General features: G+C 36.4%; 1 protein-coding gene and 1 long non-coding RNA gene across 2 annotated transcripts in view; one reads left to right on the top strand and one right to left on the bottom strand.

Moving 5' to 3' along the window:
• The window catches only part of LOC138694339 (uncharacterized), a 56,694-nt gene extending 38,917 nt beyond the window's left edge, over nucleotides 1–17,777 (top strand). Inside the window, exon 7 of the mRNA XM_069817958.1 lies at nucleotides 12,899–17,777. The gene's annotated coding sequence lies outside the window, so the exon portion shown is untranslated. The remainder of the gene's footprint in view (nucleotides 1–12,898) is intronic.
• Nucleotides 1–26,776, bottom strand: part of LOC138694340 (uncharacterized) — a 47,834-nt gene that overhangs the window by 4,390 nt on the left and 16,668 nt on the right. Inside the window, exon 2 of the long non-coding RNA XR_011330906.1 lies at nucleotides 19,895–19,969. This is a non-coding gene — a long non-coding RNA (uncharacterized lncRNA). The remainder of the gene's footprint in view (nucleotides 1–19,894; nucleotides 19,970–26,776) is intronic.

Below are 26,776 nucleotides of genomic sequence, written 5' to 3'. Positions count from 1 at the left end.
TTTTTTCATCATCGTCGCTGCCACCATCCCGATCACTGTCGACGCCATCAGCAGGAGGATTAAGTACCACCTCTATTTCGTCAGCAGCATGTACACTTGCACATATTTCAGGTTCATCTGCATCTAACACCTCATCTAGCCATTTTATCAATTGTTCTGTATCTTTCCTTTAAGATGGATAAAAGTTCACATAAACGCCTAGTGTTTGATATATCAAACATCAAAGTTTACGTAGTCCTCCAGTCCATATTGTTCAAATTATTATGAAAAACTGTAATAGAACTGAAAGGATACACATTTCCCAACACGTTAAAATAATTAATTAAAATCGAGATTTCAAAACCAACTATTCATAAAATAAAAATCCAACTTACGTGTTATCCATCTTCCCAGCAGACTGGTACTGGAATTTCAACACTCGCAACAACTACCAAATTAAAACATTTAAGTTTTCCATTGTTACCAATATAGAGGTTGATGATTTATAAGCCAACTGGTGTATCAACAATCACAATAAAAACAGAATTGCAAATATACAACAATAAAACATCATAAGCTGCATTGTGTTTGATATATCAAACGGTGGGATATAATGGGTTAATCCATTTAGTAACTGAAAACAAATGAGATGAACTTATCGCGTGTTTACTAAGTTTTTCTGATATTTTCTTACAGTTGTGAATACCCTTTTTGGTAAATACGTATTCTTTACCAGAACTCAAAAACTGTCTACTAGGAAAACAAAGTACAGCATCTTTCCCCACACCGTACTCTAGCCATTCAGATTTACTGTACCATGAAGTTGTAAAACTTCTTTCAACACCAGCATATTCACTTTGGGGAACCCCGAGAGAACTGGTCTGGAAGCGCCACTATAAGATTGCCAAGATCAGAAATATCTATTTCACTGACTGCGTGATCACTAGCACTAGCAATAGGTTGATGATCACACAGATGCACGGTACTGGTTACACTAGTATTAGCATCAGTAGTGATGGTGGTGGTGCTGATGGTGGTAGTGATTACTGATGTTGCAACTGGAGCATTTTCAACACTAGTTAACCCATTTCTAGATTTTTGTACAGTGACAAAGAATGAACGAATGTCTCACAAACTCATTGCCCCAAAATCTCTCGCACAATTGGCAATCATAATAATGGTGAATTGACAGTACAAAGTCACAGTTCCGTTTTCATTGTGCATTGTTGTCACTGATCGATATTTTTATAACAAATTCACAACAATAAACAAAATTGAAAGTAAAATTGTAACAAAATATACAGTGTTACATTTAATTTATCTGTTTATTTCAAAAAGCAAGATGTTATGAAATATAAATTCAAATTATTTTATTTAATCTCGTCTTTAAGTTTATTTACACATTATACCGGAATCATTTTTCTTTTTTTCTGCATTGTTGTGCAGTATGCTATTCATATTTCTCCAAGTGGCAGCCTGAATACCTGCAGACTTATAACACATGAGTACAGACCGTTACAAAAGAAACATTACAATGCTTCCATTCCTTAAATGAGGTATAGAAATTCTTATACATTCAGAAATTTAAAATAAATATTATAGTCAAACACATGATCTGAAGACTTAATTCGTCAATTTAGGTACAGAAACTTAATCAGAAACAAAACCGAGAAAAATCTTTTGAATGCAATATTTTCTAAAGTTAACAGAAAAAAAAAAAGAGTTGAGACAAGTTTGTGGGGGGCAGTGTTCCCACCATAATTCCACCTATGGTCCTATATATGTAATTTCAAACTTGAATTTTAAATTTCTGACCACCCAGTTCCCCTCAGGATATAATATATCTTAAAATGCAGGTGATCTCTTAAAATGATAAACTTCACTCTCCTTGGACTTAGAGAGTTGTTTCAGGACTTAAAAGAAAGTTAATTCATTGTTCAACAATTTGGAGTGAGGAAATTAAAAAAAAGTAATATTTGATTTATTTAAAAAATAAAAAAGCTATTTTAAAAATATTTTATTATAATTATATATTAGAAAAATCATAAAAATTGTAAATTAACAGATAACAAAATTCCATCTCTCCAAATCACTAAATTGTAGGCTATGTCTTCATCATGCCATGGAAATTTGAAATATTGTCTTTAATGGCTACAGAGTTCTTACAGTTTAAAGAAAGAAAATTGTAGGAATTTTGTTTATCAGGAAATGACAAAAGAAGTTTCATGGTACTATTAAACCTTTTACAACTACATTTCTTGTATGGCTGCTTTAACTTACTTGAACTATTCAGAAGTCTCCTGCACCATAGGTTGGGCCCTCAGTCTGCTTTTATTGTTCCTCAACCCTGTTTTTGCCCAGTCGAACAGCTTTACAATACCTCCGCATTTTTTTCATTTCTTTAAAATTTACTCTGGGATACTCTTCGGTAGTTCTTCTGCTGTGCAACTTTCATTGTGTTTTTTCCTGGTGTGGGACCTCCTTTTCCCAATCTCTTGACAATGTAAAGGCTGCTTCCACTGTTGAATTGTGTAATTTCTTCAATCACTGCCAATTCAATTCTTTTTCGTGTCACCATGGTAGTCTTGGGGCATTTGGACCTATCACAGAGTGTAGACACTCATTGGCATTTTGCGTCTTTCCTTCTTTGCACCTCATTAACAAGTCATCACTGGTCAGTCTCTGGAACACTGGCATCATTTTGGCAATCACAAAATCTGATAATGGGGTTTTTATCTTATGCATGGGTAAAGGTGGTGGCACATTCCTTGCAGCATCTCTATTGAAAATGCATCATGAATCTTCACCAATAGGACACTTCTTATGTTGTGGGTTTTCATCAGGAGATCTGTAGTGATCCAATATGGCATAAATTGCAGTTTTCATTTGCGCAGGATCTTTATTACTACGAATGGCTTTTCCATAATACTTTTGAACCTTTTCGACCATGTTTTTCATCAAAGAACCAGCACGTTTGCTCCCTAAATTGGTGCCCTTCTTTGTCTCACTAATAATAAGTTGACACAAAGCAGTCCCATTTCGTTTCACAACGTGGTTCACACAATCCTCTTTCTCAATGGGGTGACTGTCTCCATATACATTTAGGTCCATTGAATGTGCACAGGTGTTAGAGAATCGATACTTATTATATATAAAGAGATAGAAAATATATAAATATATCACGAGGAGTAGATGGGGGATCGTCATCTTGTATTTTTTTGGAAATCGTCAACAACGCCAGAGATAATACAATACGCTCAAAGGCAATACCAACTGCAGTATGAGCACCACAGGAACTCAGAACGCAGACAGCGCTAACTGCGGAACTTGCGAAGAACTAATCTCCAAGGATGACCTGTCCATGGGATGTGAGGACCAGTGTAAGGGCCGGTTCCACAAAGACTGTACAGGACTGAGTGCAGGAGACTACAGTACACTCAAGAAACCAAGGTGTTCTCTCATGTGGCTATGCAACGCATGCAGAGATGACCTAGCCACGATGAAGAATGGGAGAGAGGAATTGAAGGCACTATGTGAAGAAATAAGCCTAATACGTGCAAGCATCCAGGAAATGATGGCTACGGAAATAAGAAAGGCCTTAAAAGAGCTTATAAATACACGGCCAACAGTTATTGCAAATACAGGGATAAAGCAGAGAGAGAATAAGAAGCAAGCCCCAGAACCACCGGAGAGAAAAGAAGTGACCACAGAAGAGAGAGACAATGAAATTAATCACCAAGCATTGGATCTATTGGGAGAACAGGAACCGGTAGGAAATACATGCAGTGAGTTACAACAAGCACCTTCCCCAGAAACCGAGTGTAGCAGGGCTGCAGAAGAAGGGACTTCATCAATAGATGACACAGAAGAAAATCCAGAGCAGGAAGACCCAACCCGAAGAGGATGGAACGTTGTTGCAAGAAGGAAACCAAAGGAAACACCACTGAGCAAAAACACAAATCTGCCTCGGGATGTAGGCAGTAACCGCGATAGTAATGAATACATCATTGGAGGAGCCAAGCATGGGGCTAGCAGAATACAAGCCGCACAGCAAGAAGATGACAACAACCATGGTGCTAATGGACACATCATAAGAGGATCTAAACAAGGTACACACAGACTGCAAGCAGCAGAGAGAATGGGATGGTTGTACATAGGAAAATTAAGTAAAGAAACGACTAGGCAGGACATCGTAGAATACATGGCTGAAAACGGGATCACCAGCAGGATCATCTGCGACATGGTGAGCGACGGAGAAATAAGCAGAGCCTTCAAGATAGGTATTCCCCTACAAGACATAGAGCGCGTGCATAATGAATCATTCTGGCCGACTAACATAATGTGTCGGCCCTTTCGTCAGCCATGGAAGTACCGAGGTCGGAGAATGCAATATTAAACTCATAAACTGGAATGTAGAAGAACTAAGAGGAGTACTAAATACGATGCCAGAAAATATATTTAGTGATTACGACGTGTGTATACTAACAGAGACATTTGTAACAGAAACAACTACAATAAACATAGAAGGTCACTACCATGTGCATATATTTGCGACTCTGGAACTCAGAGGGAGACCAGCGGGAGGAGTAACTTGCCTGCTAAAGGCAACCATGTCACTGTTCAAAGTGATAATCAATAGCGATAATTTAATAATGGTCAAGGCAGCACTAGGAAGAATAATAGGTGCATATTTCCGACCATAGTGCAGTGCAGTAGACATAATAGAAAACTTAGGTCAAGCACTGAACAACGCACCCCGAACAGACCGCATAATATTGGCGGGGGATCTTAACTGCAATATAGAGAAACAAAACAGGAAATCAGAGCGAGTGCTGGAATACCTGCAAAGTGAGGGACTACAGTTAGTGAACACTAGGGAGTGGACATATATATGTCATAACGGAGGGAGCTGCATAGACATAATATTCACACGCGGCTTTAATGTGTAAAATACAAGCACACTGGTTAATACACAGAACAGGACACACCTGCCTGTAAGTGCAACACTGGGAAACGCAGTTAGTAAAATTACGAGCATCAGAAACACGGAGAAATCCGAGAAGAAACTGGATATGGAAAAGCTACACGCAACAGCACATGTGCTCAATGGCATACAGGAAGATATCTGCAAAGGAAGCATAGATAAAGCACTAAAAGAGATAGAAGATTGGATTAAAGCAGCCGTGCCTGAAAAGAAGAAACAGAGATCAAAAATATGGTTTGATAAAGTATGCTACAAAAGCAGGTCAGAGACCATATCATCCCTACATCGAGTTCGGAAAGAAAGAACCGAGGACGCATTGCAAGAATACCATTCATCAAAGAAAAAATATAAGGAGCTATTGAGACAGAAAAGAAAGGAGTATAAGGAGAAACAACACCAAAAAATGATAGAGGACATAGAGGTTGATCCATACAAAGCTATACGTACGCGGCAACCTAGATTCCCAGCAGATATTCCTATACAGACGTGGGAGAATCACATAAAACAAGACCCTTGAAATGCAATGATAAGATGATAAACAAGGAACCCCCATTCGAAGTAGACGAAATAGATAGAGTTATTGCTACAGGAAGGAACAACAGAGCCACAGGCCCAGATGGGATATGTAATGAACACCTGAAAATGGCAGCACCTATTCTGACGGAAACATGGACAGCCCTGCTGAACAAATGCCTGGAAGAAGGAGAAATCCCGGAAGAATGGAGAAAATCCAAGCTGAAACTTTTATATAAGGGGAAAGGGGATACCAACAACCCTGGTTCATACAGAGGGATTGCACTTGTGTCCGCAGGACTTAAAGTTCTTACCAGAGCCATTGCCAACAGAGTAATCAGACGGATAGAACCACTTCTCCCAGAAGAACAATTCGGTTTTAGACCGAAGAGATCGACCCTGATGGCTGTGAGCAATCTTCTGCAGGAAATACTGAATGCAATTACAGAAAAGCAGATGAAGTTATATGTCCTGTTTATCGATTATTAGAAGGAGTTCGACTCAGTGAATCGACAACTACTTGTGACAAAACTAGAGGATATGCTTGGACGATCAACCCTAACAAGACTCATTGGAAATATAATGGCAGAAAATTACATTCAGATAAACGATAGTGTGGGCGAATCAGACTGGATCAGTCAAAAAAACAGCGTATTACAGGGCGATCCTATGAGTCCAATACTGTTTAATATACTAACGCACGACGTGGGAATGGCAATAAAAACAAACACCAAAGCGAGTATATACATATACGCTGATGACATGGCACTAGCATCAGAGAATGTGGAGGACCTCCAGAAAGCCACGGACATACTAGGGAAGTGGGCGGCAGAAAATGAAATGAAAATAAATTAAGATAAGACTGACCTTGTAGTATTTAGAAGGGGAGGAAGAGTTACGGAGAGAGAGAGAGAATAATATGTAATGGGAAAATAGTCAACCGAAAGAGTACCTTCAAATATTTGGGGAGTAACAATACAAACAACAAGGACGACATTCGCTGTGCACTTAAAAGAGAAACAGCCACAATAAGGAGCATCAACAGTATTGGAAATCTCTCAGATATGTCCATGAGCTCAGCGATGAAACTTTTTGAAGCTAAAATCTGGCCTACCTGCACATACGGTCTGGAAATGATATGGGAATATCTAAGCAAAAAACAAATGAGAGATCTGGAAAGTATAAAATCAAGAGACTTGAAGAGGGCACTCGGACTCTCCAAATACTCATTGTCAAGGTACGCATACGAGTTAGCACGGGAAACATTCTTTCTGGACGACTTAAAACTAAGGATGCTGCTACCAGCCACGGAGAGCTACAAGAAAGTAGTGGAAGAAAGAAGACAGAAACGGAAGGAGATCACAGAGGATTTCTACACAACGAATGCAATGATACAGCGAGACTGGACGAATGCCGGCTACGACACAAGATGGCTGACCACAGGGCTAGCAACGCACGGATATCATCACAGAGTGTGTGCAACCAAGAGATAACACTCCCCAAGTGAAATGTGTATCTGTGAACTGTGCGGGGTCCAATGCGGGAGATATCACATTCTCGAGTGTAGAAAGCATGTGAAATCTATTAGGGAAACAATACAGGAGATAGTATAACCGTATCTATGCACAGTGTGCGCAATCCCAAACTATTAATATACATTTAGCCCGACCAGTTCTTTGAAAGTTTTGGAATCCACATCATTGAGTGTTGTTGTATATCTAAATCCATGGCCAACAGACCTTGTCCACAAGTGTACAGCAGCGTCTCGTTCCATGGCAGGAGAGGAACCAATATAGTTTATGTTACAATCTGGTTTATGGCCTTCATACCAAAAGTGAAATTCTGCACTGTTCTCATGAAGCTTTTATTTGCTACTGAACATCTTTGGCTGTTTTCGATAAAACAACAAAATCTATCTCATATCCTGTGACTACATCAATCACACAACCAACACCAAAGTTTGAGGTATGGCCTCGTTTGTGCCAAGTACCATTGAAACTGACCATAATATTATGTAGCTGTCTCTCCAGTCCACACTCACAGACCAGTCTGTGGGAATCAAGCACTTCTTGTATAAGATAAGCTAGAGCATCTGTACTAATGTATGTAGCAGTAACACATATTTTACTTAGATGGTCATTGTATGCAGTTTTAGACAATGGGTTCACATCCATGATCATTGCAAAACTTTCTTAGACCGTGCAACTTTTTCCAATTTCGGAAAATGCTCGTACAATCCTGTGTTTGACATCAAAAGCAAGGCTTGAAGTATCATCACACTCTACTCCACTTGATGAAGTAACATTCCCTCCAAAGCCATAATCTTTGCACATAAAACCAGTGTGTGACTATAACCACAAGAACTTATTTCAAGGTTTGTTCTGCCTCCACACTTACATCCCAGCCTCCCAACTAATTCAAAGAGTTTATTTTTAAATAAAAATAAATAATTGGGACCCTCAATATCATCATCAAGCCTACCATTACTGTTTCCACATTTTGAAAAATATTAAAAAACCAGTCATACCCGTGCGCTTCACTGCACTTGTTAGAAATAAATATGAAGTAATTACATAATTAAAATAGGACATTTGGTCCAGGGAACATCCCTGTTTGATAGAAGGATAAATCGTTTAATATGTTACTTAATTGAAATTGTATTTAAATAATTAAAATACGATCAGTTTGGTCCAGAAAGCACTCATTTCCTGCAAGGATAATTCTTTTAACACGTTTCTTAATTGTTATTATATGCAAATAATTCAAATAGGATCATTTGGTTCAGATAACATCCTTTTTTGATGCAAGAATAATTCGTTTAATATTTTTCTAAATTAGTCTTAACTGCATCTTGTACTAAATCACTCCAAATTAATGTCAATATAGAGTGGATTCTGTAAGACAGGGCTGGGCACCTGGAGCAAATCCAATCTCTAAATGGGGACACTTCATATTCATCCCTCACAGCATCAACAATGTGCCGGGTTCAGCATGGAAGAAAGGAGTTGGAGAAGTCGTATGGCTCCCCGTGAGAGAGTAGAATTTGTTCTTGGTCCCCAGCCCTGGTGTAAGAAGATAATTTTTTATGTTGGCCTGACTGTCATCTTTTTTCCTTTGTTAAGTTTATTTATACATGCTTTAACATCTATGGTCATGTCGCGTGTTTAGAATGTGTGGGTATATCAGTAGGTCGTTTTTACTCTTGTCGAGTTTCTGTTTCTATAGTGTGTAGTGTTCATGCGCTAACTGATTACAGATTTTGATTAATGTTTATTGTATTGGTAATTGAGGCGGTGATCAATCATGCATGTAAATTTCCAATCTGATATTTGCCTTTATGACTAAGGGAAACCATGAAAAACCCCAGTCAGATTGGTTGGCCACAGAGTTTGAACACATGACCTCCAGAATGTGAGTCTCAAATTCTACCATCTGAGCCAATTCGCTCGGTTGTGCATCATTGTTTATGTAAATAATAAAATGAAAATGAATCTGGTACATAAATATTATTTTAAGAAACACAGGAAACGAATATGGATAAATTATAAGCACAGGAACGCCATTTTGTGACCCTTTATAAATAACTCAGCTCCAGTGAGCTCAATGGCAAAATACTTATTTTCACTCTAGACCAGTGGTTGCCAAACACCACGAAATTGTGACGTAATAGAAATGCAACCCGCACACCACTATTGCAGGGAGAAGGGTAGAGTGCATATGTCCTCAGGTAATGCAGTGGATAACAGTGCAGAATCGGACTGTGACCAAAAAACGAAAGCAATATAATATTCTTCTACTTATTAACTATACACACTTCTTTCCATGTTAATTTTTTATCCTCCTATTAATTATTTTTGTATTATTAATAAAATAACATAAATTTATTTTCTTATTTAACATAGAAAAAGCGTGTACTTTACATCAGCAGTAATTTGAAATTAGAAAAACGTACCAGGCTGGTCACGAAGTTTAGATTACACTACATACTTAAAAAAAAAAGTTGAAGTATTTTACTCCAATTAAGACATAGAAGCCGATATTTTTTATTGTTTATTTATCAATGAAATATTCAAATTACACTCAAACGTAGAAAAAAAGTGGAAGTATTTTACACTGATTAAAACATAGAAGCCAATACTTTTCATTGTTTATTTATTAATTAAATATACAAATTACACTATATACATCGAAAAAAACGTCGAAGTATTTCACTCTGATTAAGACAAAGCCGCTACTTTTTATTGTTCATTTATTATTCAAGTTACAGGTAAGGGCGTGGTAGTCTTCATAACAAGAAAAATAATGACAACATACATTGTTCTTTTATACTTCATTTAAAATTTTACACAGATTAAGTATCTCATATTTTTGCCATCTGCACAAAATAAATACTTTTCCTTCCATGCTCCTTAAAATTAAGTTTTTACTTACTATCTGTTTTCGAAAAGAGATCGAAACATATTATTCTACACACTTGTAACATTACATGCGTACATCCGCTGCTGATAAATGTCTTTACTTATATCAAAGTGTTGGCTATAAACAGAGGGTGGGGATATGATGTCATGGTTACGCTTGAATGGAGACAGGGGCATGTGTCGCAACACAGCGTTTGGCGATCACTGCTCTAGACAGTATGTGCTATATTTTTGGTCCAGTAAAAATACTCATCATTACGACAAAACTCTTAAAAATACTATTGTGTTCTGTAGACAAAAAGAAACTGAAATGTATAAAATTAGAGTATTTTAAGTGGACCAAATAATGTTTAAATAAGTTATACAATATTTCGACAGAATATCAAGTTTTCTGTGCGTAAAGATCTATTATAATCTTAACTCAGTCCTCATATAGTATTACATCCATCTAGAGAAACTACAATATGACTCAGAATATAATTATGTGAATTTTTTGTCTCATTTATGATTATGCTATGGATTAACGTAACAATATACGATGGTGACTTCCTAAGTCATGTCATGACGATTATTTTTTTTTGCAAGCAAATGTGTTGTTATACAGACATTTCATAATATACATATGAAAATACATTATGTATTTTTCCATTAATGTCTGTTACATGGGTTACTCAGGAAGTATTGTAGGTAAGGGAGAAGAGTAAAAATAATAAAAAAAAAAATTCATCTACAGTAATAATGTTGAGCACAGTAATCTGCACGCACATTAACACATTACGAACCTTCAAAGTAATCATCAAGGCTATCAACCTTCACTGCCAACGATGAGGAAGGTGACGAATACCATCAGCTGCCTCATTGTCCAATCTAGTAATCTTGCGTTGCACTGCATTGGCGATGTCTTCTCATGTAGGTAAGCTTCTCCCACACAATGAGCTTTCAATTTCGGTATCAAATCGAAATCGCATGGATCAGATCGGGCAAGTAGGGGAATGGTCTAGTACTTCCCATCTCCAGTGCTGTAGAGCCCATAGTCTTTCACTCTCTAAGCATTGTGTGGTCACACCATGAGCAACATCGGTACAAACAGTCGTAGTGGGTTCTGTACGAGGCATGTCGGTACTTGCCACTCGTCCACGTTAGAAAGCTGCAACTCACCTTGCAACAGTTCTGTATGTGAGAGCACGATCTCCATCAGCATCTAGGAGTTGTGTGTGACATTCCCTCATGTTTTGACCACGAAGCTCTGCTATTTTTACATACCTGCACAAACAGCGCTCAACGAGCGCGCACGCTCCTTTGGAGCGGGAGAGCTGTGTTTACCGCTCGCCAAAACGGAGAGGAAGATATGTCAGAATGACATAGACTTGCTATAGGTAGAGGAGAGGGAAACGACCACTCAGTTATCTAGTGGAGTGCAGTGTGTAGGCCTATTCTCAGTAACTGTTTCACGTTGCTTACCTACTGCTACAGTACAGTATGGAGGAATCTAAAAGACGGAACATAACATTTAACGATTTACAGTTCGAACTTATTGATCTTCAGTGTGACCTAAGGGCTAAAGATCGTTTGAATAATACTACTAGCCTGGTTGAGTTTTACAAGACTAAACATTAGCAATAATATCCACGACTACACAGGCTGGCTGTGAAAATGATTGCTATGTTTGGCTCAATATTTATATTTGTGAGCAACTGTTTTCTATAATCAACTTTAATAAAGGCAGACATCGAACATCTGTAACTGATGTTTCATTACGATCAGTAGGCTACTGTTCCTTTCAGCTGCCAACAGCATAAAACCTCGTTCTGATGTACTGGTAAATAAAAATATAACAAAATGATATTGTACATTTAAGTACCTATAGAATTTCTATTATTTCTGTAAAATAAATATTTCTTTATTAATTAATTATAGTCCAAGATAGTTTTGCAAACACTGAACGGGAATTCATTTCATGAGCTCTCGTAATAGTACTTCCTTTTGGGTATATTTTGTACGAGATCACCCCTTCTTCCAGTCCACCCTTATACAGAGTGCAGCTAGTATCTGCATTCCGCTCATGAGCTGTGAGCTGACTCGCAGAGCGCAAACCTTGTGCAGGCCTGATCTACACCATCTAGCGACATCACTAAGTACCATACGTCTATGTCATTATTGCATATCGAAAAATGTGAATTGCAGTCTGGATTTCGCAGAAAAAAAAAAGTTGCCATGACTTAGTAAGTGGCACCATGTTTCATCACTCATGATTCATGAAAACAAATTTGGATGAATTATCCATTGTGAACTTTTTGAATTACGCAAGTGTATGTAGAATCTAACCCTTGCAGTGAAATCTGTTAGCAGTCACTTGTGAACCATTTGAATGTAGTATGTCTGGAAATGTAAAATTGTTGTTCTCTGCATTGAAGTATACAAAAATGCCAACTTTTTGAAGTAAAGGGGTTTTCAAGGGCTTAACTGCAATCTTGCTTGAATATCAGCTAACTTTACTTCTCTCAGTACACTTCTTTCTTTCTTTTTCTTTGTGTAACACAGAACCCTTATGCCACTTTGAAATGAATGCATGAACATACGATAATATGACTTGGTTGGTACAGGAGATTGTGAATATCTGTGACGAAATTTACAAATGTACTGTGACTCGTTTTACTGAGTAAAACTTTTGCTCTGTAAATAAGTTCCCATTAAAAAAATTCTCTGCCTAATACTATAGTGAACTATTGTGCAAGAATGACTAGACAGTCACATGCTGCTGCTTTTCAGAAAGGTTGACTCAGCCGATACCAGAGCAGGTGACGTAAATGCCAATAAATCATTGCATCCATGTGTGCTGTGACCCCTCTCGAATTATAAATATATCTCTCTGTGTATCTTAACCAATTATAGATTGATATTGCTTGTTCATTTAAAATACATAAGAATAAAATGTAAATATCAAAGCGTTGCTTTGTATTGCTACAGGGATTGAAGTGTTATAAATATTACTCTTTTGTTACAGCTGCAGAATTCCGTCAACATGAAGATCAAGATGGTGTTACAACAATTCACTGTAAACAGTTAGTTAGTGCATCAAGCATCATCTAATCATCTCATGTGTCGTGCTATACTCACAGAAGACGTAGTTTGTTTCTATTTGAGTAACAGACTGAAGATCCTCATGTGGTGTCACATTTAGAACTTTTCGTGCATATCATCTATTACCGTCAACTGGGGATACTTGGGACAGTATTTTTTTTTAAGGTATTATATTATCTACTGCATTTGTTATTTCAAACAATCACAGTTTTCTCCCTTCCAGTAAACATTAATACTACCAATTGGTGCCAGAATATTATGGTAAGGATAAATATAATATTTTATAGATGTCCCAAGTTACACCCTACTTTAGGAAACTTGGGACAGTTCATCATAATCTCATTTGGAATTAGTATTAGAACATTTATTGTCCCAAGTTTCACTATTTTGGTGTAATGTGGGACATTATATGCATTTTAAAATAATTATAAATTATTTTACACCCTTTGTTATAATTATTTAATTCTGTAATATTACACAATAAGGAAAAATTTCAAATGAGAAGCATAATATGAAGAAATGCATAATGTTTTGAAATAATTAACAGACACACTAAAAGAAATGCCTGCCCCTTTGTATGGACTTGGGAGTAATTTTTTTCATAATTTGGGGAAGAATCACAACTGAAACATCATCTTCATCCGGAAACACAAAGATATTCTTGTCTCCCTTGTAGTTCCTCATGAACTTGCACTGATAATGCCCATGAGAAATTGATAACACTGTTGCTATAAATTGTTTTTCAGTTTCTTTCTTAGTGCCTTCATTGTAAACAAATTTTACACTAATAAAATCACCAACTTGAATTTGTAGAGCTTCTGTTTGATTGTCTTCCTTTTGAACTGATTCATTACTGACGCTTGCTTCATTACACTCATCATCATCTACCAGGAATGTCAGGTTGTTGTCACAGGAGGAATCATGTACTGAGTACACATCATCTTCTGATGAGGATACAGGTTCCATTTTCCTTTTCTTTGAGGGGCAGCGACCAGTATGTTGTGGAAATTTTAGTTTCTTTTTTGATTTTTCTGTCTTCTTCTTCTCTCTTTCATTTATGTGTTCTTTTAGGATGTCTGATGTCACACTGGCACCTGGAGAGATATTTAACTTTTGTCTTCTTTTCTGCTTCGTTGTTTCAGTCATTCTTGATTCCTTCAAGAATTCCTCGAACGTCTCAGACCATGTGGTTTCATCGGCATTTGTGGTGCAATTCGTTTCAGTACTTGTTGTGCATCCACAGGATAGATGCCACTAGCCTTGAAACCACTTACCAAATTTGGAGCAATGTTGGACTCAAGTAGTGCAAGACACCTCTTCAGGAGACGTGGGAAAGTGTCTTTTGGAATTGAACCACGGTTCTTTCCCTTCCATTCCTCCAACACTTCCCTCCATTTCACTTTAAGGGGTCTGAAAAATGCAACGTCTAATGGTTGGCAAAGATGAGTTGCATTAGCACAAATCTAATATTATTCTTTTCACATGTTTCAATTACATTAATTGAAATGTGACTGGCCAAATTGTCACCTATAATAACCTTCGGATGATTGCCTAATCTTCGGCAGTAAGGAAGGACTGTTGTAAAGAACCAGTCTTCGAATATCTGGCCTTCAAACCACCCAGATTTCGAACAATTGAAGCGGGTTCCTGATGGTCCTCCCTCTATCCAGATGTGATATAATTGCTCCGATCTGTACACTACATATGGAGGTAGACAATGGCCAGAGGCTGTACCAGCAAACATGACAGAGGTGCTGGATTTCGTGCCAACCATCAATCTTTCTGGATGTTTACAGTTTCTTCTCACGATTACTTTCTTTTTTCCAGGTTCATCGCACATATTGGTCTCATCATAATTGATAATACCCTCTGGTGGTACACCTTGGAGAGATATATATAGTTCGTCAAAATATTTCTTTAGTGTCTCTTCATCCACTGCCGCTCTCGCTCTCTTAATATTTTCGCTGAGGCGTACTTTCAGTTCATCCTTGTGACGATTCAAAAATGACTTTACCCAGTCAATTCCAGGCATATTATCCTTGAATATACTCTCTTTCAATCCCTTTTCGTCCAAATATTTCTCACAATGAATCGTATATCGATATCGGTTAAGGGAAATCCCCAATTGCCAGATATTTTAAGTCCTTCAACTATGCAGTGTTCATCAGCAGGCTTAAAAACAGGTGGACGTCCAAAATTATTCATGTTTTCGCCTTTCACCTTCCTGCTTATTGTGCTCTTTGGAACCCCATACTTCTCTGCCGCTTTCCGCAGACTTAATTCCTTCTTCTTCACAGCATCTATGGCTTTTTCTAGGTTTTCTTTGGAGAAATCAGAGTATGATCTGCTACCATACTTCTTATTATGCTTTCTAGCCATTTTATCAACTGCAATGAAAATTAATACAAATTTTAGACGCACGTAATTGTTAAAAACCATGTTATAAAAACAACAGGTTACTTGGGACACTGTCCCAAGTTAGCCCATTCATGACATTCTTAAGAAACTATGGATCATGTCTTTTAGGTTACTTATATGCTGTAGTATCAACGTGGCTGTGCTTCAGTAAAAGTGAGGTTATAACTCGGATCAATCAGAAATAGTATAGCTTTAACAGTATAGGATTTATAAGCAAGGTTATATTATGTAAAATTAATGTCAAATTAACGTCATTTGCGATATATAAAATATACTCATACTTACCAGTCCAGAAATGACAATTCTTTTCATATAAGAAGAGCAAGTCTTGAGTAACATGTAAATACACAGAAACCCGCCAAATTGAAGTAACAGTGTTGCCAGGAAGATAGAAATTAAATATACCGCAACTGTCCCAAGTTCACTCCCGTGTCCCAAGTATCCCCAGTTGATGGTATGTATTTAGACGAAGAAAATCTTATACCTTGTAATAGGTGCAGAAACATAAAATTGTAAAAATTGATTACCCTTATATTCATGAGACCTAAATGTTAGTGATTAAAGTTTCTGTTTTAAAACTATGTATAAAAATTTAATTTTTCTAACATTTCGGAGCTATATATGCCTATATGTTATATTCTCAGAGAGTGTTACTTGAGACCTTGAAATTCTCCCACTTTTTAAAGTTCATTATGATTGGATAGCCCAAATAACTAAGTTTGTCATAGTAGGAGAACCTTCGAAATATTGATTACTGGTATATTAAATTTCAATACCCAGTTTTGAAATCCAAGCTCATTATCACTTTTGAGTCATTGTAAAAGCCTTTACTCCCAAAAATACATTTTATTAACTGGAAATTTGCTACAGTGGAATCTGCCAAATGAAAACCACGAGCTGTTGGCTCAATAGCAAAGCCAGTGTTCTTCTTCCTATTGATTGCAATGATGTCAGCACATTTGTTGGAATCTTCAGCTGAGATACACTGTACTACTTCATAGATTTAAAAATTTTTAAATTTTCTAAGACATTTTGTAGTGCTACTCCTCACCATGTGGTGTACAAATTGTCTTGTTTCTTTATTGAAGAAGAGTTCTTGAAGTCAAATATTGATATAAAATGAATATAAGGTGTAGTTAAATATGCTGTACATGTACGAATTTTGTAATTTTTGGAACAGTATAATAAAATGCACTGATTTGTTTCCATTTTTTGTAAGATAAATGTTGCTATATTTCTGTGTGCAATATAACTGAAGTCTTAACTTAAGTTTTCCCGAATCTCAGAATTTTATTAAATATGAAGCCACAATAAAATAACTGTAGGAAAATCAGTCCAGAATTAGTAAAAATACTTGGATTAACTACACAAAAGATTAGAGAAATAGGAAAAATTTATTTAAAAAAAATACCATGCACAAACACAAGTTTTGTAGTAACAAAATTTGTGTCTTTGATCATTCGAATTTTCGAAAATGTCTGTTGTAATGTGTAGCTTTCTGAACTTCGTTGTTTGTATGAATTTTTAATTATGACTGTGAATAGCATTAATTGTTCAATAATTATGAATGGTAAACAATCAAAGTGAAATCCTACATTTCATTATTCTGTATCTGAAGTCAACTGCCCTTCCTAGTCTTTTTTACACGTAAGCCTACTTTCCTTCAAATAATTAATGAAAGATTGGTCACAGTAATTTCGTGATCAAAAATGAAATATTGCAATGGTTATTACAACTTGCACTCACATATCAACATAATTTATTACCAAAGCGTTTTCGTATTTTACAAAAAACCCTTTACCTTGTGCACCACATTCATGAAACCAGTACTTGTAAAGAAAATGCCATATTTTGAAAAATATCATTCTTGTTAAAATAAAGATAATTAATTCTGTACGATTCTACTGTTTCATCCATCACATAATGACTAACGTGAGTTGCATTGAATTAAAGACACAGGATAATAAGCTTATAGGAACTTCAGTATATTATCCTATCAAATTTCGTATATACATATTCTTGTTAAATTAAAGAAGTGCCAAGTTACAACGCGAACATCCTGTACTGTTTGTAGACAGACTTAGTGTTTTGTCTTCCAGCTTGTAAATATCCTCGTGAATTAAGGAAAGTAGGCTAAAATGTGATATTTTAGATTTTTAAAATTCAAAATGTTGTTTTTTTTTTTATCCAATGCCACCAGGTTGTCTTTACGACATTTCTGGTCTTCTCTCCTGGCTGTGGCTTAATTGTAACCCACTTCTGAGGTTGGGGCGCCTGGAAGGCGGAGTTACATTACCCCGATTATGTGAATGTGAAATATTGTATAAGGTTCGCGTAAATAGTGCTCAGTTGATGTTATGAGAAAAAATGTATTTTAAAAAACTGAAGAGAATAAATTATACTTAAATATTAGAATTATGTCTTATAATTAGACTGTGGACCTTAGCTTCCAAAAATATTCGTTTTAGATGTCTGATTCATAGTTTTCTGCTAAAGTGCAGTTCTTTCCACTGCAAACCCAGCATTCTCCAATCTTTCCTATTTTCTGCCTTCCTCTTAGTCTCTGCATATGATCGATATGTCTTAATGTCGTCTAACAACTGATATCTTCTTTTGCCCTGAACTTTTTTCCAGAGATGTCTAAAATAAACACTTTTGTTTACTGAAAATAAGTAGTTTCCGTATCAATATGATAACGTAATTTTAATTGTAAATAAATATACTAAGAGAACGGGTATTTCTTCCTTTGTCTACAGCAGCATCTATCATAGGTTACGACTCAGAAGTCTGAACTTGTAGGAATTGCATATCAGATTACAGTACGAATAAAACTGTCATTATTATTTAAAATACCAGGGCATTCAAAAAGTAATGGCAACATAGTTACTCTTTCACACTAAATTTATTTAGGTTACTTTTGGCATTACATACTTCAAATATAGTCCTCTACCATGTAAACAATAAGTTGCCAAATTCATGGGAAATGGCGGATTCCATCTGCAGCATCATTTCTGGATGTCTCTCTCACTGATTGATCTAAATGTCTTTGGTCGTCAGCTCTTGATAGAAAGTGAATGCCTAGCTTCCGCGCATTTTGCAATAGTTCATTGTGATAGGACTTCTTTTAATACCGTACCCTAAAGCACCAAGTTGCATGTTTTTCTATTGCAAAATATGGCTACCTAGAGACTTTCAATATTGCCAATTTATGAAACAATTGCTGCTCTATTATGTAGTACAAGATTTCAATGGTCACCACTAGGAGCACTGGTTTACAGCATTGTTGCCATTACTTGGAATGCTCTTCCTTTATCTTAAAAATCTGGAAGACTTACAGTAATGTATGGAATAAGAATACACACAGAGTTTTGGTAGAAAATCCACAAAACAAAGTATCTACTCGTAGTTTGTCAGAAGAACTTGGTGTTTCAAAAGATAGCATCACCACATTTAGACGCCTAAAAAATCGTATAGAAGTTGTAGATCTGTACCACATGAATAGACACCTGAACAGGTTCAACACAGAGTGTATATATATATATATATATATGATTTATCAGGAAAATTGTCACATGTGATGAAACGTGGGTACCGGTATATTTCTGCAGCCCTGACAAATCAAAACAGTGACTCGATTACCATCAGTCTGCCAAAGTTACTGTCAAACAAAATCACTTCAGCCCCAAAGTAGAGATGAGATATAGCAATGTTTTATATTATTAAATGTATTTAAATGTAAGCATTCATAATTTTAACGTTCCCGTTCCCGGCCTCCAGTAAGTTTCTCGTTAATTGTGAATGCTCACATTTAAATACATTTATTTTAACAATATTTCCGTTCTTGCTCTCATCGTTTCCATTCCTGGTTTATTGTGGACCAGCCTTTAATTAATATGTAACAGAAAGTATGATTGTCTGTTTATAATATATCAATCAAGGCTTTTCGGACCAGCCTCATGGGCTAGTGGTCAGAGCGTCTGACAACAGTTTGTGAGGTCCCACGTTCGATTCCCTGTTAGAGCACAGGAATTTTTCCTTAAAGGGGAATGTTCCTGTATTCGTCCATGGTCTGGAAATTCGGTTAGGCTTAGGTTTAAGACCTCTCCTGGCACTTCATAATCATCTTATCATAATATCATCATCGGGGCAGCTTAACTCTGCCTTCCAGGCACCCAAACGTCAGAAGTGGGTTACAAATAAGCCATTGCCAGGAGAGACCAGAAATGTCAAATGACAACCTGGTGGCATTGGATAAAAAAAAATTCTATTTGCATGCCTAACATCGCATTTATTAAAGCAACCCCTTTCTTCCCCACTGAACACCGTGCAGCGTTGATGCTGTGATGGATGAATATTAAGTGACCCCCGTTTAGAGTTTGGAATCGCTGCTGGAGCCCAGCCCTGAACTAAAGTGATATTAAAAACTTTTTCCTTGCATTTTTAACTATGTCATGATTGTACCTATGCAGTGTAAAATATTACCATGGCAACTAAAACTTACCATTAAGCTAGGGCAGCGTTTCTCAAACTATGGTCTGCGGACCACCTGTTGTCCTCGAGTTCTGTCCTTGTGGTCCTTCAAAAAAGACAGAAGAAAATATAAAATTCAAATGAATTGCGTATCACACTATAGCTGAAAATCTCAGACTTTGGAAATTACACATGGCAATCGCCTTTCGCTTTTTCTTCCAGTACTAATATTTTATGAAATTTCTTACCCTACCTGTCTACCAAGTTCCCACTCTACTCTAAGCAACAAAAGAGGGATTGAAAGCACTATTAGGACCTTTATTATTTTTTTAATACTACTACTACTATTCAAAATATTAAATTATTTTTCTTTTTTATTATTTTTATTATAGATCCTATTCCAAATATTTGCAAATAGTATTTTCTGCCTGGTAGCTTACTTTCTTTTTTGTATCCATTAACGAAACCTGAAAACTTCTGGTGAATATTATTTCTTCCTTGTTGGTCTGATGTATTCATATATTCATATTCATATTCATATTCTTTATTTGCCTGAAGGTACAAGAATACAAAAGACCTCGTCAATATAATTATATAAAAAACAATGTGTCAATATTTAAAACATTAAAAGAGTAAAAAATAATAAAATTTAACTAAAATACTACATCATTTTCAAAAAATTCATTCATATTATAAAAAGGATTATTTTGTAGCCATCTCTTAATTTGAAATTTAAATTGTGTTTCATTAAGTGCCTTTATATTTGTTGGTATCTTGTTATATACTTTTAATGCAGTAATTACATAGCTTGATTGTGTTTTTTGCAACCTGACATGTAGTACATTTAATTGATCATTATTTCTGGTTTCATAGCGATGCAGATTTACTATACTTGTATAATTAGTAATATTCTTGTTTACATACATTAAAAGTTCAAAAATATATAGATTGTAGACTGTCATAATCTTTTCATTTTTGAAAAGAGATCTACATGATAGTCTGGATGGTGACATTGTTATAATACGAACTGCCTTTTTCTGCAGTAACAGAATGTTTGGAAGGTCAGAACTATTTCCATATAAGAGTAATCCATATCTAATAACACTTTCAAATAGTGCATAGTAAACTTGTTTTAAATAATGTTTGGGAATCTTGTACATGATACTTCTCAAGAGATAAATTACTCTAGAAATTCTTTTACATACATAACTGACATGGCTGTTCCACCTTAGTTTAGGATCCAAATACATACCCAGCATCTTTACAGGTTCATTTATCACATTATTTAGGGTTTGTCTCAAACTTAGAGTTAACACATGAGTTTTTTTATCATTAACAATAAATCCATTAATTGAAAACCACTTTCTTATTTCAGCAAATGAGCTTGCTTCATGAAATCTAACTCAGCAGTATTATTATGTGTGATAACAAAAGTTGTATCGGTCAGCATACATTATATGGCAAGTCATTTATCATAATAAGAAACAAGAATGGACCAAGAATAGAGCCCTGAGGAACACCACATTTAATTGGAGCTACAGTACTTCTTTTTCCATTTACTTCTACAATATGGGAACGTCCAAGCAAATATGAATGGAAAAATGTTTGTTCTATCCCCCTTATGTCATAGTATGCAAGTTTTATTAACAATACGAGGCCTGTCTAAAAAGTATCCCACCTTTAGCCAGAAAAAAATATTTCAAATACCTGACGGGGTTGGGACCCTAATCCCCTTCAAAGTAGGCCCCTTGTGCTTGCACACACTTAGCCCACTGATCCTTCCACTGCCGGAAACACCTCTGGAAGTCTTCTTTTGGAATAGTGTTCAGCTCCGTCGTCGCGTTCCGCATTATCTCTTCTCTACTCTCAAAACGGGATCCTTTCAGTGGTGTCTTCAATTTTGGAAACAACCAGAAGTCGCAAGGAGCCAGGTCTGGAGAGTAGGGAGGTTGGCGAACGGTTGTAATTCCATGTTTGGCCAAGAAAGTGTGGATCAATTGGGATGAATGTGCGGGGGCGTTGTGTTGCAAGTGCCAGTTGTTCGCCGTCCACATATCTGGTCTTTTGTGCCGAACTGCATCACGGAGTCGCCTGAGAACATCGTGATAGTACTCCTTTGTCACCGTTTGTCCTTCCGGTGCGTATTCGTGATGCACAATTCCACGGACATCAAAGAAAACAGTCAGCATCACCTTGATTTTGCTTCGCACCTGCCGCGCATTCTTCGGCCTTGGAGACTCGGGATGCTTCCATTGCGACGACTGTCTTTTTGTTTCTGGGTCGTACCCGTACACCCATGACTCATCTCCAGTTATCACGGTGTTCAGAAACCCAGGATCAGTGTTGGCGGTGTCCAGAAGGTCCTGTGCAACATCACGACGGAGGTCTTTTTGTTCCGGGGACAACAACTTGGGCACGAATTTCGCAGCCACTCGGTTCATGTTCAAATCATCACGCAAAATTGCATGTGCAGAATCTTTACTCACTCCAACCTCTTTGGCAATCTCCCGCACGGTCAAACGACGATCTGCCATCACCAAATTTCGCACCCTCTCAACAACAGCTGCACTCCGAGCAGTTTGGGGCCTGCCACAACGCTGCTCACTCTCCGCTGATGTGCGGCCATCTTTAAATCGGTTGAACCACTCCTTAATTTGTGTTACACCCATCGCATCTTCCCCAAACACCTGCTGAATCTTACGAATTGTTTGACTTTGAGAATCACCAAGCTTTTGATAAAACTTGATGCAGTATCTTTGCTCAATTCGTTCAGTCATCTTGCGAGAAAACTAAATCCGACAAACACTTAGAACAGCACCTTACTTGGCGACCACCAGCCAGTGACTGGCACAAGCGAATGCGGTGAAAAAATTCAAACATGCGCATTACGGTTCCTCCTTCCACCGTGCACAGTGGCGCCGCCTTAGAATCACTACTTTGCGCGGGAAAATTTAAGGTTGGATACATTTTAGACAGGCCTCGTACATCATACGGAATGGAATCAAATGCTTTACTTAAATCATTAAATATAGCATATGTATAATTTCTATTTTCAAAGAATGTGTATATATAGTACTCAATAATTCATCCATTGCATCCTGAGTAGTTTTACCTGGACAGAACCCAAATTGTGAAGGAATAATAAGGTCATGTAGTTCAAAATATTCTCTCAACTGTAGGAGTACAACACTTTCTAATATTTTACCAAAGATGGATAAAATAGCAATTGGTCTATAGTTTCCAGCATTATTTCTTTCACCTTTTTTATAAATAGGGACAGTTTTTGCTAATTTAAATTTCTGAGGAAAAATTCCATCCTTTAAACATCTGTTAATGCAAACAGTAAGTGGCAAAAGTATATGATGTATTATATTTTTTACTAAAGTATTAGTTATACCATAAATATCCATACTATTGGAGTTTTTCATTTTTTAACTACATTTAGAACCTCTATTTCTGTTACTGCACGCCACTGAAAACTCATACCCTGAGGAACAGGGTTATTTAATAACAGACTTTGAACTGATACATCATAGGTGTCAGAAATTAATTATTCAGCATTCACGACTATAAAAATCAATTTATAGTGGAATAATGTTGTAATATTTTTAAAACTATTTGCTTTCTGACTTTGTGTTTCAGTGTAATGTATATTATTCAACAGAAGTGTGTGATTGTGTAAGGCTTAATTTTTGTATTGTGATTTTTCATGATACAATTTAATCTAAATACATCAATTCTGCAACATGTTGCACTATCACTGTCTTACAGATTCATCAAATATTAATATTACTATTGAGCCAGCAATAAATAGTGCTTTTTTTTTTTTAATTGAAAAATAGGTTATTTCTTTTTGTATTGGTGTGGGAAGATTGCAGTCTTGAAATGATGATTTCCTACAGTGTCACATTATTTTAGTAGTAGAAATGCTAATAGTATTCCTATTAAAGCAAAACTTATAGGCCTATTGTAAAATATACAGTTTTATGATTATTACAGTTTAATCAGCTTTGGTTTCTTTGATTCATGTAGAGAAATAGAAATTAATTTTATTAAATCTTTGTTTTCCTTGTATTGGGAACATATGTATGGTGTTTTCAGGAATGTTTGACAAGCAGAACAGAGGAACAGTTAACTTTGAGGACTTCGGTGCCTTATGGAAATATGTAACAGATTGGCAGAATTGTTTCCGGACATTTGATCGTGATAACTCAGGCAATATAGACCGCAATGAACTCAAGATAGCCCTCACAACGTTTGGCTACCGACTGTCTGAAGGATCAATTGATATGCTTCTTCGGAAATTTGACCGCTCTGGAAGAGGCATTATATTCTTTGATGATTTTATTCAGTGCTGTGTTGTACTGTATGTAAGTATTCTGATTTAGCTGTTGTAAAATAATGTTTATGGTGTATTGACCAAAATTGTATTTTCTCTCTTTCCCAATGACCTGTAACATGAGTGTATTCGCAGTATTAATTCTTTTCGAGGACATTTTTTGGTCTGTAATGTTAATATTGCGTTATATTATATTTTGGCTCTGCATGCTTTATTTTCTATTATTGTTACTATTTTTGTTGTTCACTTTAACACTTATATTAAAACTATAAAACTTTGTTAAGTTAAAACGTCAAAGTGTTAAAAATTAAAAAAAAAGAAGTAATATACCTTAATGACAGATGAGCCCGTTTCAACAGCATTGTGGTGTCATCATCAGTGTTCTTCGAACTAGTAGTTACCTTTTCTTATTTTAACTTAAGAAAGTTTTATAGTTTTATTGTTGTTATTGTTTTATTATTATTAATATATTATTATTATTATTATTATTATTATTATTATTGTTATTATTATATGATGATGATGATGATGATGATGATGATGATGATGATGGCAGTACCATTCAGGGTAACGCAGGACAAGTGTAAGCAAAAAGACACACACCAGTTCATATGCAGAGAAAATAGGTTTCTACTTACTTGCTGGGAATAGAAACTGGGCCCACAAGACCTTTAAATAAAAATGTCGCCAATTGAGCCGTAGTGGACAACTGTTAATACTGCGAGATCTATATTTTGTAATTTGAGAGGGCTGCGGCGTGTATCGATGTAATGAATTATTAGCAGTTAATGTCATCTGATATGTACATTTATTATCAGGCAGTTCATCTCAGTTGATGATATGTGTCCGAGGAAGAACAATTGTTTGTGTGGATCTGTAATCTGACTAGTGTAATATGTAGCTAGTTGGCGATGTATGCAATGGAAGGGGAAAGGAACTGACCACCCTACCCCATTATCTCCTGGCTTAGTCGCCTCGTAAGTAGTGCCTTCTTGGTATCACTTGTGAGGTTCAGACCTGTCTTCGGACAGTTAACAAACAACAACGTCATCTCCTCTCATATCATGTCTGTTAACTTCTTGGGGAATCAGCAGCACATGATCATCTAATCATTTTAACACAAGAATTCGCTGCTGTTTTAGGCAATGAATATTTTAGTGGAAACATAGGTCTATTTACAGAATAAATATTCAGCAAAACATGTTAAAAAGTGCATTTATATGTTTCATCACAAATGAATTGTTCCAAAGAGAAAGGGCCTAAATTCACAAAAATGCGAAATCACTGGAAAAATGATCGTACTTGACAACACATTTTCCATATTGAAAGGTCCTATGTCCTACTAGCATTAATAGTGATGTGAGATTGCCAGTGTGTTTGTTCCAAAGAGATATGTTCTATGTCCAGGGACTTGTGACCTTTCTTTCCATTTTGTAATTTTACGTTCCAGATTGAGCATTATTACTATGAAGAGGGCTGTATGTAAACCATCCCGCTTCTGTTCTTTTTGTTTTTCAAGTATTGCGCAGTTTCATGCATTTTAACTGGTTAATTTAATATTCAGTAAAAATTCCTTTCCAAAGTTGAAGATAGAATTTATTTAAACTCTTTCAAGTAGTCAGGGGCGGCTTTCGAAGGGGGGCTGCGGAGCTGCAGCACCCCCAGACATTTGTGGCTCTTGTCTCGTTTTATGTTGTGAAATACATTTATTATACAATCTCTATTTAGCGGCTCGAATTTTTCATAAAATTTCGCTCTCATTGACATGCACGCAATCTTTAGTGAAGTCACTTCCTCCCCTGGTGCTGCCAGAGTGAAACCAGAGACAAGGACTATAGGATGAAGGCACTTCTTCCCCTGGAGCTGCTAGTCTCTTCTCGGTTGCTTTGTGCGTTAGTTTTACCCCTCACCCTGCTGCCCCTTGCCATGAATCCAGAGTTTCCAGGCGCTGCAAAATTTGCAGCAGTTTGTCAGTAGCGCACAGTTTTAAATACAGTTTCTTTAATGTTGTGAGTATAACAAGTACAACACTGTTTAATTCTGTACAATATTTACAGTCTATTCAGTTCAGTATCTTAACAATTCAGGAGAAATGTGAAATTAAGTGCCCATCAGTTGAATCTCATAATGGAAAGAGCCGCTAAACAAAATACAAAAGCTCGCATATTTTTTGCTAATTTATCCAGTGTCCCTGCTTTCTTCTATCGATCTCCTCACAGTCTGTATTAGATTAATGTGTTTCAAAGACAATTCCATCAACTGGGGCAACAAGATGGAGTTTTAAAATAAGAACAGTAATTTTTGTTCATGAGAAGAAGAAGCCATTGCCAGAATGTTTTCAAACCATAATGGAATCTGAAACATCTAACAACATCACAATAAATGAGGCAAGCATGGAACAGTGCACAGTTGAGCAGCGAGATCTGTGAAAATGAAAATCCTAAAAAGCGTCGTAAAGTAGAAGGGATTCAGACAAGGGTTGCTGCAGCCAAGGAAGTGTGTGACCTTATTATCACACAAGCTAACACCCGATTCCAGTTCATAGATCAAGAAAAATTTGAATGCTACAAAAGC

Source organism: Periplaneta americana, chromosome 2 (genome assembly GCF_040183065.1).
Source record: "Periplaneta americana isolate PAMFEO1 chromosome 2, P.americana_PAMFEO1_priV1, whole genome shotgun sequence".
NCBI classification, from domain to species: Eukaryota; Metazoa; Arthropoda; class Insecta; order Blattodea; family Blattidae; genus Periplaneta; species Periplaneta americana.
The sequence above is the reverse complement of the archived record's forward strand: the minus strand, read 5'-3'. Positions and strand labels throughout refer to the sequence as shown.